At 41.6% G+C, this 13,519-nt stretch overlaps 1 long non-coding RNA gene across 1 annotated transcript; it reads right to left on the bottom strand.

Annotated features, from left to right (window-relative positions):
- Window positions 1-384: 384 nt before the first annotated feature.
- Window positions 385-7,278, bottom strand: LOC124474192. The gene is made up of 4 exons (XR_006956792.1): window positions 7,089-7,278; window positions 6,597-6,821; window positions 3,077-3,363; window positions 385-1,916 (listed from the first exon to the last, which is right to left on the bottom strand). It is a non-coding gene; the product is annotated as an uncharacterized LOC124474192 (long non-coding RNA).
- Between the last annotated feature and the right edge of the window lie 6,241 nt (window positions 7,279-13,519).

Below are 13,519 nucleotides of genomic sequence, written 5' to 3'. Positions count from 1 at the left end.
GACAGAGGTAGAAAACCATGCAAAACCTTTTGACACTTAAATAGCTACTGCATAGCTCATGATATTACCCTGTCATTGTGTACCATGTATGAGTTGAGAGCAGCTATAAACCCCAATTAGACAGATGTTTCTGCCAAAGGGGACTATAATATCTAGGGTAAAACATTTGGGGAATTGTTTCTTTTGTTCACAACAGCAGATGTGAGGATATGCTATGAGACCAAAGACTGCACCGGAATTCCACATTGGGTTTACATTCCCTTTCTGGTTGGTCTTACTGTAATAATGAGTCTGTGAGTCTGTTGTAAGGGTTCGAAAGGAGTGGGCAGTAATGACAATGTGACCATGACCATGGAACTGGGTCTTGTGGATCCAAGACACAATGACATTCTGCCATTATTGGGTTTATTTACGAGCAAAAAGAACCAGAAAGTGGTGTTATATTGTTGCTTTTAAGGAGCTGTGAGTGTCCATGTTCTTATGGGTTTCTACAATACTGCTCTGTGTCCTCTCTCTTTTCTTCTCTACTTCCCCATCGTTTTGATCTCCTCTGAATGTCCTCAGCCCACGCTCTTTCTCTTTTTCCTTCACCAAGTTCTCCCTCTGTCTTTTTTCTTCTCTTCATCTCCTTATGTGATTCTTCCTATGTTTCTACTGCAAATAGTAAAATGGAGCTGCTCCAGTTTTCTGCAGCCCACTCGCAGCCTGGCACTGTCAAAGCTCTTTAAACAAGAGGTGGCAGGGTGACATGGTATGTGTATAGGGTTCTGCCATAGTCATCTGCCATAACACATTATTTAACACTGAAGAAAATAGGTCCAACGACATACCTCAGTCCAGAGAAACATGCTGCATTCAAACAGCCAGTTTACATACATTTTAAATGGAATAAACGAAACAAGAAATTAGAAATTACAAAATGCAACAAACTGAGGGTTAGCAAAAACAAATAGAGATAAAGTGTCATAGAGAATCTCTCATTTGGTCCCGCAATTTATAGTGAAACACAATTCTGTACAGAACATTCATTTAAGGTGTAGCAAACTGTTTAATTATGCAGACAAACCGAGACCTTGTCTCGACAAGAATGCATTCTAACACCAGATGCTTGACTGAATGAGGATTTGCTCACCACCGCCCAGCTCTCTACAGATCAGAAACAATTATTATGAAGAACATCTTGGTTTTTCAAATATTGCATTCAAACAAGGACAAAGCAATAATGACAATCATTCTAATTAAGGAACTTATGAGGGGATCTATCAGATAAGGACTCAACCTTTAACACCCTTCTGTGCTTACTGTATGCGCTATGTAGTGATGTGGCGAGTTTGACTTTGGAAACAATACTATATGTTCAAATGTGTGTCACTCACTTGATTCAATGGGTTCATTGGGTCTAAAGGAGGAAATATTTGTGGAGCTGCAGTGTACCATCATCACCAACATCACCCTCTGTGTCACAGAGACAGAGGCTGGGAGTGATGGACTGTGATAGAGGGTTGGAATGATGGATGGATTTCATAGATGGCCAGCATTTACAGGAACAGCGCTACTCCTCCTTTTTGCCTGCTGGGGAATGGAATGTTTCTGCATTCTTTGGGGGTTTAATTAGGGCATCACTCTGCATTAGTGCCACAGTAAGGGAGAACATATCACAATGCCTCTGCCACTTCCCCCACTACCACCACAGACTGCTATACTGTAAAAGGGGGGCGATGCACACACACATGCACAACACACATATACACACACATGCAAATAGTCAGTGACTGTCACATCATTGTCAATCCCAGGCATATAAAAACACATTTGTTTTTGTGAGTCATATGTGTGCTCTGGATGGTGAATCCTGCAGAACATCCTGCAGGTCTTAGCTGTAACTTTAATCTGGGACCATTTCTTTTGATGATTAGCTGTTGGTAAAATGATCTAGGTTAGTTTCAACAGCAGTTGGAGCAAAAAAGTAACTTTGTAGCTTTCCAGGATTAGGGTTGTTAAACCCTGCAGTATGAAGACTACTATTTAATGTGTTTACCGCAGAATGTACAGCTGTGGCCATAAGTTTTGGCTATGACAAATGTGTTTTGCAAAGTTTGCTGGTTCAGTATTTGAGGACGTTTTTTTCACATGTTTCTATAGAATACTGGAATACAATAAGGCACATTTCATATTTTGTTAAGCTTTTGTTTTCAATGTATGAAAAAACAGTCCCCTCTTTTACAGCAGTCAATCTGCTCTTAAAATCCAATCAGGATGATAGTGACTTCACCTGGCTAAAACTAGTTCACACTTTCCCCTGTGCTGATGATATGACTGACTGTAATTGTGATAGCAGTCATTTTATGCCAAGGCCCAGCAGGCTTTGCAAACACAAAATGTATGTCGCTCCTAATACTTTTGGCCATGGCTGTAGTAATAGTACTTCATTTTTTTTCCAGTGGTAAAAATGTAATATGTTTCTTTAAAATCAACATGTTACATTTAACTCTACAGTTTTAGGCCCTGCTAAATCTTGATGTGAGAGAGGGGTGATGTGGAACGAGTTTGTGTATGTGTGAGTGGTGGGTTTGTTGAAGTGGATCTCATAGTCCTGAAGGGTGATGAATTGCCCACACTTTTAGAGTGAAACCAATATTCCTATTTGAGGCTTTCTTATTGCCTAGGAGGTAATTCAACAACAGTAAATGTGGCTCCAGCCTTCAATACAATGAAACATCTGCAGTGTGTTCATGTCATTTCAAGGGAGTAGACAGGTTTATCTGTAAAATAAGATCTAACCACTACTCCACACACCCATTCAAACCACTTACAGACAAATAATTATGATTTATTTCCTTGTTTGAGATAAGAAGAGGTTTGTAGTAAAAGGCCTGCTTTTATCTACAGAACCACAAAGTGAACCATAATGTATTGTATACACTATGGTTTATTGGTAGCCTGTTGGTGTAAATTGACATTTTCGATACCACAGAGATATTACTGCTGTGGGTGATGAAATATGACAGAGTGACATCTTTATCTTTTTGTAGAGGATGGCGCTTTCCCCCCAAAGAAAGAAAATGGATACACTCACAAGGCTCAGGCCCAAATGGTCTTCACCTTCGTGTGACTTTTCAGATCTCTTCTCTCACATGTCCCAGTACAGGTCACACATCATCACACAAAAGTAATCACATGAAACATTTGAACATTGACATGATGGATTGTGTTGAACAGAATCCCTTCACCATCTCCATGTCACTCTACCAGTAACTTCACCCCCCACTCTCACCGGGCGGCTCTATTTAGGCTATCAGGCTCCTCCACCGGGGATCACGTGGCCGGGGTGTACACCAAGTCAGATTAGCAGGTCTGCTAGATCTACGTGAAGGGCACAAAACAAAACTCTGTCAAGCGTGAGAACTGCGCTGTGTAATCTCTCAGAACAAACTCTGCCGCAGGTCACAGCAGCTGTTTTTATGCTTCACTGTGGCGAGAGAGAGAGAGAGAGAGAGAGAGAGAGAGAGAGAGAGAGAGAGAGAGATGGGGGAGAGAGAGAGAGAGAGAGAGAGATGGGGGAGAGAGAGAGAGAGATGGGGGGAGAGAGAGAGAGAGAGATGGGGGGAGAGAGAGAGACAGAGAAAGAGATGGGGGAGAGAGAGGGGGGGGGAGAGACGAAGAAAGAGGAAGGAGAAGGGTGAGAGAAGAGAGAGTTACTTGCCCGTCTATCCTTCTAAAAGAGAGCAAGTACTAGTAAACGTCTCTTCCGCCTTCTACTTTTGTCTGAATGATGGCGAAAATCTGATGCTGGCTGTTTGTAAATGATATCTGCCTCGTAAAGAGAGGGAGATCCTGACGGAGCAGGGTGCCTAGACACGGGAGGATTGATGGATGTTTCTCATCTTCTCTTGGCTGGCGCAGGTGCCACCATACCAATGGATCAGAGGAGGATATTTCGACTGCAATGCAGTGTCATCTTTTCCCTGCTGGACTCAATCTGCTAAAGCTAATGGCTTGTTCCTGTTGAAACATGTCCAGTCATTAAAAAACATTTCATGAGATTTTTCTTGTCAACTTTAGCAGGAGCAGCATGAATCTTGTTGGGAGTTTATTGGGGAGGGTTTAGGTATTTTTGATGTGTCCGCATATGCTGTTGCTAGAGTTAAACATCCTCACACAGCTTCAGAACACAACCTAATCAAAGGTCTCCTCTTGCCTGAATTAGTTATTTATGCAACGTTCACGATGAGAGAGACTTTGTTAGGCTCCAAAACATCACAAATTGACTCTTCAAAGCTCAAAGGGTGTCCCATTTTTCTACCCAATTAGGATCTGCCTCTTGCCACTTGTCTTTCTGAAGTAGGTCATGAATGCAGGAAATGAGAGATGGTTTCAATGAAATCTGGGCGTACACTACTCTAGCGTTGTTCTTCAACACTCATAATGAATGGATGAACTCCGTCAACGGGGGAAATTAGCAATACATCACTCAGACAGACAGCTGTCTGCAAAACAGCAAGACATGACAGATAAAAAATAGATGACTCTCTAAAGGGATAGCATACCATGACAGAACAGGAAATCAACTTGAGGAACTTGCACGTTTCTTTTAAAGGGGCAATTGACTGCAAAACCGATTTTACCTTGTCATTGTTGAAAAACGACAGTTCGGAGGGTAAACTGAACATACCGTGAATATCAAAGTCCATTGACACCTCTTTCCTATTCAAATCTCAAAAAGCAAAAATTTGGCTGTAAAACGCTAGTTTTTCAACAAAGCCACCGGTCCTACGTAGGACCGGTGATCGCCCTCTTATTGGCTCTGGTCTGTATCTTTGTCACGCCCCAGAATTTACATCCAGACCAGCCCGAGGTAGCGTCTATCTCCGATACTAGTTTAGCTGCGCGCTGCTCTGTGTAGGCTACTTATAAGGAATTACAAAGAAGAACGTTTTGAATTATAACAAGGATATTGAAAATGGACCACGGTCGTAAATGCTGTGTTCCAGGCTGTACAGGGAAGGCTAACACTCACAGTCTTCCCAAGGAGCCAAACATTCAACAGGCATGGCTGCTGTTGTCTATGAGAAGATCCCGGCGAAGTTCGACACTCAATCATTCATTTGCTCTGAACATTTCACCCAAGACAGTTTTGACAACCTTGGACAATTTCAAGCAGGACATGCTAGGAAGCTGAACCTGGAAAGAGGTGCTGTTCCAACCGTATGCTCATTGCAACCGCAAGTTAAGGACAGTATGATGTTGTGCTAACAGTTATTAGCAATGCTAACGTTTCCTGTATATAGCATACCAGGTAGAATGCTAAATACGTTTCTACACACATCAAATGACTCTAGCTAGACTAGCTGTAGTCGGCATTAGAAGGGAAGCTTCCGAAAAATAGCCAGAAAACGAACTGCAGTCTGGCTTATTGCTAGCGCCTGTCTAGATAATCTATTTGAAAGAACTGGAGAAAGGCAGGTTCTAGATACAGGATAGTTAGCATTGCTATTAACTGTTACTAGTAACACTTAGACTGTAGGCATGTAAACAAGTTTAGCTTGCTAGTTAATGCAAGAGCATAGGTAGAATGTGTGATAATTTAGCCTAGTTTATTGGCAATGGGGCTAACGTTGATTCATGTTCCTGACTGTGTTTTATTCAAATAAATAACCTGTGTAATGAAAATCTACAATTCACGATGCATGTTTGTCCAGATCTTTGTCATGTTATTTTACAGCAAGATATCTAGAGCTAGCCTAGCTAACTAACTGAAGCCGAGTAGAATCAGGATATGGTTTGGTTGCTAAGCTGTAGCCTAACGTTCTACCCACCTGAATCAATCCAGTTTGCTTCAACAACAGAAGTGGAAACAAGTAATGTTATCATTTCAAATGATATATAGTCAATCTGTTGAAAACAGTGTTGTGTAGACACAATAGATTTATTTGCGCATTTTTATTTCAAGTCTCCAACTTCGGTGTTGCTGTTGGCCGTGTTGCGTTTTTGCTCCCAGCTTCACTCGTTGATAACCAACCAATCAGCTTGCAGCTTATCTAAATATTAATGAGCATACCATAAAAGGAGAAAAGCCAGTGTTTTTTCCCGGGAACATTTCAGAGGATCTGTCAGAGGGCATAGAACAGCACACGGGCCATTTTCAACCCAACCAATGTTACATACCCTATTCGGAGACCTTAAGGAACAGTGTGAAATACCCAAAAAACCCAGTCAATTGCCCCTTTAATATATTTTTTGTGGGGATGCTTGAGACAAGCTCCAGCAAGAAACCGCCTGTGAATAGATTACATGGTCAGGAACAAGAATGTTTTACTTGTCCACATACAAACACACAGAGACATGTGCAAGTGCAGATGGGAAATCCAACGGGCCAAATTCAAGATCTGACTTATCAGGAGCTGATTTATCAGGAGGGAAGAAGGCGACGGAGATAGAGAGCTCAAGCCAAGGCAAGCCTTTAAAATGCAATTATCATTCAGGTCCTGGCAGGCACAATAAACACAGATGTGTGGCAGGACTCCAAACACTAAGGAGAGGCACATAAGGCAAATATTGCTGCTACAGAATCCACAGCCCTGTGAATTCACCTTTACCTCTCAGAGGTCGTTTTCAGCACCTCTGTCCATGTTAGCAAGGTCAGACTGTCCACTTCTATTATCTGCCCATTCTCTCCAGCTCCACCAATCTCCACATCTCAGGATTCTGTTGTGACGAGACGTTTTGGGAATAGATAGGCGGTGTGTTGGTTAACGACAACAATGCAACGCAGCCTGAGCTCAATCAGGCCTGTCCGGCCTGCAGAGCCGCTGGGGTTGTCACTGCGGGATGGATGTAGAATAAAGGAGAAGAGGAGGAGGAGTGGGAGAAACATATGCCGAGAGGCAATCAGAAACAATCACTCTGTTCCCCTCACCCACAGAACACATTGCCACCCACTCCCCCAGTCACAAACACAACGGAGTGGTCACACTGTGTACGGTACCAGGTTACAAAGACACCGATGCCAAGGAGCTACAGATTTGCATCCAGGCAATAACATTGTGTCCACAAACATTAAAAAATACAGTGGCAAACAGCCATTTTACCTTGACTTGCAAAGCTATCGAGAATGGCCTCTGGCTTGAAGCCGTTGAGAAACTTTGTTGAAGTTACTGTAAATGCTGCACATTCAAATATGAATGTTGAGAGGAGATGAGACAGGTGGCTTTATCTTTCGTGACATCATTCAGTAGTTAAACTTCAAGGAGTGTAACAACAAAAAACAACCGAGCCCTCTTACAGTATTATTATGCAAACAAACAACCACAGCTCTGCAGCTGCTTGGAGGGATGCAGAACAAGCGGGTGCTGAAAGGACGAGGAAGGAAGTGTATGTATGTGTGTCTGTAAGAGAGAGAGAGAGAGAGAGAGAGAGAGAGAGAGAGAGAGAGAGAGAGAGAGAGAGAGAGAGAGAGAGAGAGAGAGAGAGAGAGAGAGAGAGAGAGAGAGAGAGTGAGAGAGAGAGAGAGTGAGAGAGAGAGAGAAATAAAGCAAGAGAAGTAACAGAGAGACAACATGATCACAAATGTACAGATCATTTAGAAATGCCTCGTAGGAGGACACAGAGGGTGGGAGGAAAGGATAGGGAACAGAAGCTGTACAGAATGGGAGAGAGGGGGAGACTTTCATTTACTGGTTGCAAGTGCAACTCAAATACACCGTTCTCTGCTGAAGAACAGCATGTGTACAAGATGTCACATTTTGGTTTCTTCATTTGATTTATTTTCCCACACACAAATGTCTACCGCTCCTGCATGCACAACGTGTTTCTTCCATTTCTGCGTGTGTCCAGGCTTGATTTTAAATGATTACTAGTCCCAATAAAAAGGGACACAAAGCTCATTTTTTTGTTCCTACACTCTTTATTCTTTGGTTGTGTTTTAACTTGCTAGCTAAAGTTCTGCAAGTCACTAGATATTTGTGTCACACACTGAATACTACAATCAGCATTTAAAAATAGACTAACACTTAATGAATAATGGGTTTTATTGGCAAATGAATAAATATTGCATGGCTTCTCTGTGGAGACACCAACAGATATGCCAATGTAATGCAAGTTCATTAGTATGCATGAATTCCAAATCATCACCTTTCCAAAAACCGAACCCAATACCTTGACTCTAGGCATTTGGTCCCTGTGGGAGAGAAAACTCCCAGTTTGCATCCAAATCCCCAAGTATTAGTGAGACAAAAGAAGAAGAAAAAAGCTGCAAGGTAAACTCCTATCTACACAAACCCAGAGCCAAATCCATGATTATACTGTACTATCCATAGAAGAAATGTCTACACCAAGTATTCCACAGTGAGCCAGGAAAGACTTTGGCCCCAGTATTGGTACCTATTTTAACCAACCGAGTCTCTGAACAGTACTAAGGGTATTTCAAGACAGGGACAGCGTTGTTACACTTAGGGGGATACCTCCACATTTGGCTACTTAGTGGTCAGCAACATTAGTCAAGTGTACGACTACCACCACATGAGATGAATGCCCTCATTCTAACATAGTACACCTAATGATGTTCTGTGACTGTGATGACATGTATGTCCTCAGGTATTTCCCTGTGTTACGACAAAAACCTATGATGTCCTTCACAAGAGGCCTGGCCCATTGGCCCAAATGAACCAGTGCCAGAGTGACATGTCCTTGTTAGCTGGACAGAGCCTGATTGGCAGAGACAGTGGAGTCAATATGTAATGGAGCTATACTAGGACTATCTCTTCAGTGAGAGACCATGGTCCGGGGATCAGGCAGATGAACTCACTCATAAAGGACAGTGGGTCGAAGGGGGGCAGGGTGGCATGGCAGGGACTGCTCTTTCTAGATATGTGGTACAGTGCACAGAGACCCCACAGCTATCCTAGTGCCAGGTCCAGAGGGAATGTAAAAAGATAGAGAGAGCTGCAGGGCTTTGTGTGTTAGAGAAAACAGGGAATGCTAGAGAGATAAGGGATGGGGAGAAGGGAACAACAGACTGTAAGGCAGAGATATATATATATATATATATATATATATATATATATATATATATATATATATAAAGTGAGAGAGAGAGATAACGAGAGAGATACCCTTATAGCTGTGAGGGTGCACAGCTAGATGCATAGCCACAGAAGGGATGGATTTTCAGGAGCATAACAGCCCATCTGTGCCCTTACATAAAGTGTTTCCCTCAAGTAAGGATTAGGAGAGGGGGAAGATATGCAGGAATATGTGACATTCAGTCTGGTGAAAGCAAAGCCATGTGAACCATAAAACTGCTAGGGCAGTCCTAAAGGTTGAGAGATGACACAGAGAGGTATCAAATCCCCCTCTCTCTCCACCCTTCCTCCTCACTTGCTTAACTGTCCTTTCTACTGCTCTCTTGCAGATTTGTGATGTGCATTCTGTGTTTCTGTCTATTATGTATATTTGTATAGATTTATATTTGCATAGTTCAACATTTTGTTATAATCTAATATTTCAGACACTTCACATTAGATAATCCTGGGGATCAGCCAGTGATCCAAAGAGCATTTGCTGCTGTTGAGTAAGTTTATTATATTTGAAGGCTATATCCTTGGCCATAGTTTTATTATGTTTAAAATCCCCTTTTTACACCTCAGAGAGCATTTAAAAAACTCCAGTCCAGCACCTTCAGAATGATAATGTGTTGACATAACAGTCTTAATAATAATTTCCCCTGAGCATGATCCTTTCCATCATCAAAGGGAAATGAGGAAAAAAGTGCTCACTCTCAATTGCTTTGATAATGTGACCGAAATGTGAACTTTCAGTCAATGCCTGTTGGATGTTGACATGATGTCTCTCTCCCCTCCAATTAGGAAGAAATGCTCAAACTGAGACAGTCTGATGACAAGTTGCTCATTTTAATTGCCCTTTAGTTTTTTTTCTAAACCTAAGTCATTTTACAGGGCAGACACCAAAGGAAGCCATGAGAGAGAAAGATGAGGGAGAAGCAAAAAAGGAGAGTTACCGACCCTGTTTCCATGGTGGTTCAGCTCACTGGTGTTGCAGAGGCTTAAAGATCGCTCTGGATCTTTATGCTTTTGATCCAGCTCCTTGAGACGCAGCCGGCTCCTCCTCCACAACCTGGCAGAGACCAAAACACCAGACAGCAGCAGACAGGAGGGTTAGAAACATACCTGAGAAATGTACACACTCTTCTGCAGAGCTTTTTATAATTCATCCAGACCTTGCAGTGACAGACAAGCTGCTTCCTCCTTCACACCAGAAAGTTAAAGTCACCATAAGAGCATGCTGTACAGGGCAAGAGGGCATACACTGTTTCCAAAACACATGCATATTTGGCATATTGTTAGCATTTCTGTGAACATCATACCACACTGTTACAAGCATTAAACCTGTCACGTTCCAGTACTGCCCAGTTAACTGATGTTTGAGAGAGTGTGGGATGTTCTTTGTGTGGACCCAGTCAACAGGTTAAGTCCTGTCAATCCAATAAGTGTGAGGTTGGGACTGGTTGTATGAGGTGGTAAAAGCGTTGGCGTGCAGCTCTTGGTGGTTTCTGAGGCCTGCCACTTCATGCGGGAAGGCACATTGGACTAGAGTGTGGATAATCACTGCTGACAATGTGTGACCATGACGAGACAGCGAAGAGAAGAGGAGGAGAGGTTTGGTGAATCCCTTAACGACCAGATCAATCAAACACAGCTTATTCTCCGAGGGATTTCCACCAAATGAAACTGAAATCTGAAAAAGACAGGGTTCATTCATCTTGCCAGCACTTCACTGCACAACTGATTAACTTCCTATCAGATGCATTACAGGGTTCTTTAATCACAGTACATCATATTAGCATATTATTTAGAAATATTATAGTAGGTAATTTACTGTGTAAATTAAACAGACACTCAAACTCTCAAAGGTATACATATAAGAGGGTGGTAACAGTTTAATGGACATTTCTGATAGGGCAACCCAGCACCTAAGCATCAGGTAGGTTGTCCATGACTGATAAGCAATATTCACTTGCCCTATGAACTACAGAGACAGCATATTTTTGAAAGACAATCCATTACAAATACTAGAAAGGATGATCAAAAGGAAACTGAGTACAATTTCCAAAGATTCATTTGAACTGTCTGTTGTTCCCGTCATAGTTAGCATGTTGTGCAGCCACTTAATGCATCAAAAGCACTGATGCATTCATCTTAGCTTGTCATGCTGAAGTACGCAGTCTACCAAATCTGGAGGATCATGGGAAGGTTTACTGTAATGCTTGTCTGGCTTTCAGATGTTCCAAAATGATTAATCTGTATATGGAATGTAACCAAATCTGCAGATGCAAGCTGAGAAGGATTGGGCAAGGTTTCACACTGTGAGTGCTGAGTACACAGGGTGCCATAAAAATCCTAATCCCTCTCAAATTGATGTTTGAATAAACAAATGACATCTGTCATTCTGCAATAACATCAGAACCAGTACATTTACATTTAGTAAACGCTCTTATCCAGAGTGACTTACAGTAAGTACAGGGACAATCCCCCCAAGGCAGGTAGGGTGAAGTGCCTTGCCCAAGGACACGTCATTTGGCATGGCAAGGAATTGATCCGGCAACCTTCTGATTACTAGCCCGACTCCCTCACCGCTCAGCCATCTGATTCCCCAGTAGTTTTCATTTATCCTCACCAGCAGGCTAGGCATATGTAAGAGCTGAGTAGCTTGGTAAGAACGTCAACATGACATTGATGTTGTGTAGCAACCCACCTGTACAGTATTCCACTTACTGTATTAATTGTTAGTCAGTATTGCACTCATTAAAGTCATAAAGCATCTGGGTAGTTTGCTTTTGCCTTGCATTACTGCAGGGCTAAGCATAACATTTATTGGGAATAAGACAGTCACTGTACGCAAATGGTCAATGCTCCCAGTGAGCCTGGATTAGGAATGGCAGGGTCTTTCAGAAAGCGTAGGATGACTAAGAGTATATCTCTCACTGGGGCTGCTAGATGAGGTGTAACACAGGCTGACAGTGTGCCAATATGATGATTCACACCACAAATTACCCCTCCCCTGGTAGAAGTAGAATAGCTTATGAGAGATTGTAATTTAAACATGAGCAGATGTATGAACAAAAAATATAATCATGTGAACATGTTACTTGAACACTTCATTTGGTTTGTCCTTGATCGTGTGTTGCAATTAGCAAATGGAAATGATTAATTGTGAGAAAAAGAGGGAAGCGGGGCATGTAGGGAATTGTATCCATGGCTAATTTGTCTATCATTAGTGATGGGAGGAGTGGCGTGTCTTGCTTCCATACATTGTTTTCATTTAAGATGCCCTGGCTGTGCAGTCACACCAGTGCTGCCCATCTCTACAATAGTATCCACTGAGTGGATTTGCCAATCAAATATTTAAGAGGGAGAAAGCATGCAGTGTGCACAACTTAACTACTCAATTTCTTGTATGTTTTAGTTGTACCAGCCTCTTTGGCTGTTTCTGTTTCTGAGTAAGCAAACCATGTATCTGTCAATGTACGTACAATTATAATTTTTTTTACATGGAATTCAATATCCTATTGTAAATCATGGCCTGTTGTACAAAGAAAATATTCACAGCAGGAAACTATGTATTCAGATTGCCGGATTGTGTGTTTCTGTACAGGCTCAAGCATGCATATATAATTGTAATCATTGACGCCACTATTTATGTGTGCGCGCACCAAACATGCAACTAAAAGTTTAACTGCAAAGTTTTGAATAATTGAAGGCAATTTGTTAGACTCAATCAATAATGGATTTGATCTTGCCAATGTAAAATCTCTGGGATATGATGAGTGCACATTTCTTAGTGATATTAAAAGTATTCATTATTAATAAGAGGTTAACTGTTTGTGTGTTGAGGGCACAGTTATATGCCTATCAACTGTGTAGACCTACTGTTCATTACAAGCTATTCCTTCTCACCAAACTATATGGACAACTGTTGAATGATCAAGAGCCAGGCTACTGGACAAATCCTGTGAAGGGTTGATTTTATTTGATGCAAACATTACATTTTGTTTTAAAACAATAGATAATAGTTTACTGAATATGAGTAGTTCCTGTTGAGGGATACATTAAGAAAATAATTTGAGCACATCATAATGGCTTGACTTTTTGTGAACCCTTCAATCACCTTTGTTAGCTCTACTCAATAATTACGCTATAGCAACATGTCTCAAATAAACATTATTGACCATTTAACCTTTCAACATGGATAATTTTTTAATATATTTGTTAGTTTTTTCGGTTTTTCTGCCCATTCATTCTTTTTTTAAAAGGTTGGCCCAAGGGATCTTTCCATCCAGGGCAGTGTGATATGCCAACAAGCCCTGAGAGGCTGGCTAACAGGATTAGCTTCGCTAGCAGGCTCCACTTAATTACCAGATTTCAGAACGAACAGTTTCAACAGTCCTGGAGCCTGATAATTTTTTGGGGGAAATAGCTTTATGAATTTTGTCTTTCATCTGAAT

This window comes from Hypomesus transpacificus, chromosome 11 (genome assembly GCF_021917145.1).
Source record: "Hypomesus transpacificus isolate Combined female chromosome 11, fHypTra1, whole genome shotgun sequence".
NCBI classification, from domain to species: Eukaryota; Metazoa; Chordata; class Actinopteri; order Osmeriformes; family Osmeridae; genus Hypomesus; species Hypomesus transpacificus.
Note: the sequence above shows the minus strand (reverse complement) of the source record. Positions and strands in the feature narration are given on the sequence as shown.